This window comes from Pogoniulus pusillus, chromosome 27 (assembly GCF_015220805.1).
Source record: "Pogoniulus pusillus isolate bPogPus1 chromosome 27, bPogPus1.pri, whole genome shotgun sequence".
In the NCBI taxonomy this organism is placed as follows: Eukaryota; Metazoa; Chordata; class Aves; order Piciformes; family Lybiidae; genus Pogoniulus; species Pogoniulus pusillus.
The window spans coordinates 2,203,583-2,209,582 of record NC_087290.1 but is presented as its reverse complement, the minus strand read 5'-3'; the positions used below and the strand labels follow the sequence as shown (position 1 = coordinate 2,209,582).

Here is a 6,000-nt window from a genome sequence, read left to right as displayed (position 1 = left end):
TCCCTTCCCTTCCTTCCCTTCCCTTCCCTTCCCTTCCCTTCCCTTCCCTTCCCTTCCCTTCCCTTCCCTTCCCTTCCCTTCCCTTCCCTTCCCTTCCCTTCCCTTCCCTTCCCTTCCCTTCCCTTCCCTTCCCTTCCCTTCCCTTCCCTTCCCTTCCCTTCCCTTCCCTTCCCTTCCCTTCCCTTCCCTTCCCTTCCCTTCCCTTCCCTTCCCTTCCCTTCCCTTCCCTTCCCTTCCCTTCCCTTTCCCCTCCTCGGGCCCCCTTCCCCTGCTCTCCTCCCTCCGATCCTTCCCCTTTAAGGCCGCCCAGGGCCGGGCGCGGCGGGGCCGTACCACCCGCAGCAGCAGAGGGGGGATCGCCACGGGCGGGCGGCCTCAGCCCATTGGCGGGCGGCGGGGGCGGAGCGTGTCGCCCCCTCGTCCTGGGCCCGAGTGGTGCAGCCCTCCGTACGTGCCGGCCGCGCCGGGGCTGCGGGGCTGCCAGGAGCGGCGGACGGGCGGCGCTGCGCCGGGCGGTGGGTGCCGGGCGGTGGGTGCCGGGGCTCGGGCTCGTCCCTCATGGGTGAGGGGTGCGCGGGTCCCCTCTGGATGAGGCCGGGCCTGGGGGTCTCCTGTGGGTGAGGGGAGCTCGGCCCTGGGGGTCTCCTGTGTGTGAGGGGAGCTCGGCCCTGGGGGTCTCCTGTGTGTGAGGGGAGCTCGGGCCTGGGGGTCTCCTGTGGGTGAGGGGAGCTCGGCCCTGGGGGTCTCTTGTGGGTGAGGGGAGCTCGAACCTGGGGGTCTCCTGTGGGTGAGGGGAGCTCGAACCTGGGGTTCTCCTGTGGGTGAGGGGAGCTCGGCCCTGGGGGTCTCCTGTGGGTGAGGGGAGCTCGGCCCTGGGGGTCTCCTGTGGGTGAGGGGAGCTCGGCCCTGGGGGTCTCCTGTGTGTGAGGGGAGCTCGAACCTGGGGGTCTCCTGTGGGTGAGGGGAGCTCGAACCTGGGGGTCTCCTGTGGGTGAGGGGAGCTCGAACCTGGGGGTCTCCTGTGTGTGAGGGGAGCTCGGCCCTGGGGGTCTCCTGTGGGTTAGGGGGAGTCCGAATCCGGGGTTCCTCTGTGGGTGAGAGGAGCTTGGCCAAGGGGTTCACTGTGGGTGACTGGGGCCCGCGTTTGAGCGGTCACTGTGCCCGAGATGAGCTTGGCTAGGAGGTCCCCTGCGGGCGAGGGGAATCTGGGCCTGGGGTGTCCTCTGTGGCTGATGAGAGGTTCGCCAAAGGGTCCTTGTGGTTGAAACGGAGTATGGCTCAGGGGTCCTCTGCGGGTGAAGGGGAACTCGGCTCGGCCGTCCCCCTACAGCTGAAGGAGCGGCAGACCGGGGGGTCCCCTGTGGCTGCTGCGGGGCCCGGGGCCGTGGGTCCCTGTGGCTGCTGGGGGCCGGGCTTGGGGGCCCTCTGTGATGGTTGAGGGGTGACCGAGCTCGGATGTGATGGAGAGGGGAGGGCTGACATCGCTTGCGAGGGTGCTGGGATGAGTGAGCCCCTGTGGTGTGGGGAGGAAGGGGTGTGTGCTGCTAGCCCCTGTTACTGGGAGGACTGGGATGCTGGGGGGGCTGTTGTGAGTGGCCCCCTCCCGTTGTATGGACAGAGATTGATTTGAGGGGGACTGAGGTGACTGAAGCCCGCAGGTGTTTGGGGTGGGGTCTGGTGGCACAGAGGAGACAGTTGTGGCAGGGTCGCATGTATGTGAGCTGGTGTGACTAGGACCTGTGTTGTTTGGGGGATGTGGGGGTGTGCCCCATCCTGCCCGGAGCTGTGGGGTAGGGGTGTAGCCAGCACCCTGGCAGCAGGGTCCCACTTCATGGGGCTGAGGAAGGGGTGCAAGGCAGGGTGGACAACCCGGGATGTGTGTGGGGGGTGCTCCGAGGTGGTGCCTCCTTGTCCCCATCTTGCTTCCACAGCTCTGTGGCTGCTTAAGAGCCTTAAGTGAACTGATTTCCCTGGCTCTTCTCGGCAGAACTGGGTAGTTTGCTCTTCTGCCTGCTTCTCTTTGTAGGCTTCTGGGCTGTTGAGAGGCTCTCTGCCCGTGCCTTTTCCCAATGGAATTGTTTTGGAGAGTGAGGTTACTCCCTTAGGGAATCTGCTTGTTGAAGGCAATAATGGAAAAGCCCTTCTTTGGGCGTTTAAAAGCTGCCAGGGGTGGAGACACCTGGGCTGGAGTGCTGAGAGTTACTCAGCAGTGTGGGATTGCTTTTGGGGAAGTTGTCTGCCTGACAGGAGTGAGCGTGGCTGGTGCAGCTTGGGCTGTGCTTTGCTCTGCCAGTGTTGAGACCAGAGCCTAAGCTGGCTCTGAGTGAAGAAGAGCAGTGCTTAGAGAGGTGCATGGAGAGGAGAGAGATCACTGAGCTCTTCTGCCTAGTCTCAGTGAGTCCTGAGAACTGGATTGGGTTTGTACTTCTCCAGCTGTTTTAAGGCATCTCTCCAGCTGAGGAGCTGGAAAAGCCCAAGGAAGGTTCAAGTCTCTGTTCTCAGTTCTGAAGTGGAACAGTTTTAATGTTGTTGGCAGTTGTAGCACTTGTTCCATTTTCCAGGTTGTCCAGAGAAGGGCCATGGGAATGCTCAGACACCTGGCAGCCCTGACGTGAAGAAAGGTAGAGAGAATTGGGTTTGTTCAGCCTTGAGAAGGCTTAGGGGAGGCTTTATTGCCATGGAGCAGTGCATCAGCAGTGGCTACCAGCAGGATGCAGACTCCCTTTTCACAAGGAGTGCCATGAAAAAGGCAAGAGGTGATGGAGACAGGTTACTGCTGGGGAGATTCCCACTGAACTCCAGGAGAAAATGTTTCCCTATGAGAGCAGTCAGGTCCTGCACTTTGGCCACAACAACCCCAAGCAACACTACAGGCTGGGGACAGAGTGGCTGAGAGCAGCCAGGCAGAGAGAGACCTAGGGGTACTGGTGGATAGTAGCTGAAGATGAGCCAGCAGTGTGCCCAGGTGGCCAAGAGAGCCAATGGCATCCTGGGCTGGCTCAGGAGCAGTGTGGGCAGCAGGACAAGGGAGGTTCTTCTTCCCCTGTACTCAACACTGGTCAGGCCACCCCTGGAGTGCTGTGTCCAGTTCTGGGCCCCTCAATTCAAGAGAGATTTGAGGTGCTGGAAGGTGTTTGGAGAAGGGCAACAAGGCTGGTGAAGGGCCTGGAGCACAGCCCTGTGAGGAGAGGCTGAGGGAGCTGGGGGTGTGCAGCCTGCAGCAGAGGAGGCTCAGGGCAGAGCTCATTGCTGACTACAACTATCCAAAGGGAGGCTGTAGCCAGGTGGGGTTGGGCTCTGCTGCCAGGCAAGCAGCAATAGAACAAGGGGACACAGCCTCAAGTTGTGCCAGGTCTGGATGTTAGGAGGAAGTTCTTCACAGAGAGAGTGATTGGCACTGGAATGGGCTGCCCAGGGAGGTGGTGGAGTCACCATCCCTGGAGGTGTTCAAGAGAAGACTGGATGAGGCACTTAGTGCCATGGTCTTGTTGACTGGATGGGGCTGGGTGCTAGGTTGGGCTGGATGAGCTTGGAGCTCTCTTGCAACCTGTTGGTTCTATGATTCTATGATCTCCCAAGGGAAGCAGAGGATTGCCCTACATTGGACAGTTTGAAGGCTCAGCTTGCCTGGGTGCTGGGCCAGCTCTTTGCAGCTCTGCTGTCACCTCAAAAGCTTGGACCAGATGGTCCTGGGGGTCCCTTCCAACCTGGCACTCTGTGCTTGCAGAGTGCTTGGTGTGGATCCCGGTGGGGAGCTTTAATGCACGAGTGGGGTGCCCTGTGCACACATGCCTTTGGTGCCTGGTGCCCTCTTCCAGTATTGATTGCTGGCAGTGGTGGTTTCCTCCCCTAGCTGAGCTGCGGCAGGAGCAGGTCGCGCTGCTGTGGCCAGGCTGCCATCCCGTTAGATCCTGGCCTCCTCCTGGGGCTGTTGTGACATAGCCACGAAAACATTCCTGTGAGCAATCCCCATCAGCTGTTCTGGACACACACAGAGCAAAGCCACAGCTTCACCTGCTGCAGAGGAGGAAATGGGAGGTTTCTCTCTGCTGGAGAACCTGACATTGTCCCAGGAAGACTCTTGGGCTTTCCTTCAGATGCATCTTGTGCTGGCTGCTGGCACTGAAACAGGGTGTGCATGGCACAGGTGATTGCAAGAGGCCTCTGTGGAGCCCCTGGATGTGTTGGTGTATGAGAGTACATTTGCAAGCAACTCTGCCCCAGTACAGTGGGACTGATGAGGCCACATCTCAAATCCTGGGGTTGGCTTTTGAGCCTTCATTCTGAGAAGGACGTTGAGGGGCTGAGCAGGTCCAGAGAAGGGCAACAAAGCTGGGGAAGGGTCTGGAGAACAGGGCTGGGGAGGAGCAGCTGAGGGAACTGGCAGTGTTCAGCCTGGCTGAGGAGAGACCTCAGGGAGACAGCTGGGAGTTGGTCTCTTATCCCAGGAAAGAAGCAGTAGGACAAGAGGAAATGGCCTCAAGTTTTGCTCGGGGAGGTTTAGGTTGGCCATGAGGAACAATTTCTTCCCTAAAAGGATTGTCAAGGCCTGGCCAAAGCTGTCTAGGGCAGTGATGGAGTCCTCATCCCTGGAGGGGTTTCAGAGCCCTGGAGATGTGGTGCTGAGGAGCACGGTTCGGTGGTCCCCTGGCAGTGCTGGCTTCAGGGCTGCACTCGATCTGAGAGGTCTCTTCCAACAGAAGCAATTCTATGATAGCACTAAAACTGACACAGATGAGTGTTTTCTCTTAATCTTCTGGTGTGAAAGCCTTGGAGGAGGAGAGTGGGCAGGGAGGAGGAGGAGGAGGCTGTCATTCAGCAGGCTTCACTCTCGGTTAATGAATCCTGCTCTGATTGAGACAATAAACCCTCCTGCCTCGTCATCACTTTGCCTCCTGTTCAATCAGTAACCTTTGGGGTGGTGTCTTTTGAGTAGCTGGGGTTGGACAGGTTCAGTGCCTTCTCCAACTTCTCTTTTGTCTCTTTCAGTGCAGCTGGAGGAGCTCGACAGGGCCACAGGACCAAAATTCCCTGCCTGGCCTTGAGGGAGGCTTCCCTGCTGCTCCCCACCCTTCGTGCTGGAGCTCTCAGGCCCCGTCAGTGCTTACTTGCAGACCTATAGGTGCAAGGTAACCTCTTTCTTCTGAGTGTGGCAGCTCGTGGAGCACCTGTGGGTGCAGTTGGGTCTGGGGAGGGAGGCTGAGTGACCAGGAGCTGGCAGTGATGGTTTCCTCACCCAGCTCACCCACAGCTGCGCCCAGACTTTACTCTCTCCTTTGCCTGCTGCAGCCAAGCTAACAAAGGACTAAGGAGAAGGCTTCTCTGCTCTCTGCCCCTGCCATTTCCTGTCTATCCCCGTGGTATAAAATCGACCCACCTGGCAGTCACCTCTGCTGGCACTAACCTTTGTTCTGCTTCCTCATGTGGGCTCTGCTGCCTCTCAGAACACAGCTCCTGGATTTACATAAGCTGTTTTCCCAATGCCTGGCTGGATCCAGACGTTATCCAGGCTTTCCCTGGGCTGAGTCACAGTCCCTGCACTGACAGGTGCACCTCTGCCAGTGCTGGGCTTTCAGTCTGAAATTTCAGCTGTGAGAACAAATAATTACAGAGTGCTCCTAATCTCCTGCTGCTTCTCCCCGAGTAAACATTCCAATCAATTGTGTGCTGCTGGTCTCCCACGGAACCCAGGAGGAGGAGAGGAGGAGCACCTGGATCTCTGGAGGCTTCTCTAGGGTCATCAGGCCAAAGAGTGAGGTGTCAGGGGTGGGTGAGGTGGTTTAGTGTGGGGAAAACAGGAGGCTGAGGGAGGACCTCGTTGCTGCCTACAAGGAGGCTGCAGTGAGGTGAGGCCTTGCCTCTCCTCCCAGGTAACAAGTGAATGGACAAGAGGAAATGGCCTCCAGTTGTGCCAGGGGAGGTATAGGTTGGACATTAGAAGAAACCTCTTCACCAAAAGGGCCATTGTGTGGTGAAGTGCCCATCCCTGGAAGGCTTTAA

At 58.7% G+C, this 6,000-nt stretch overlaps 1 protein-coding gene across 4 annotated transcripts in view; it reads left to right on the top strand.

Moving 5' to 3' along the window:
* The first annotated feature begins 435 nt into the window (after positions 1-435).
* LOC135187722 (NADPH--cytochrome P450 reductase) overlaps positions 436-6,000 on the top strand; it is a 52,325-nt gene continuing 46,760 nt past the window's right edge. The window contains exons 1-2 of one of the 4 annotated variants that reach the window (XM_064166703.1): positions 436-529; positions 4,990-5,129. The gene's annotated coding sequence lies outside the window, so the exon portion shown is untranslated. The remainder of the gene's footprint in view (positions 530-4,989; positions 5,130-6,000) is intronic. The other 3 variants (XM_064166704.1, XM_064166705.1, XM_064166706.1) reach the window with 3 other exon arrangements.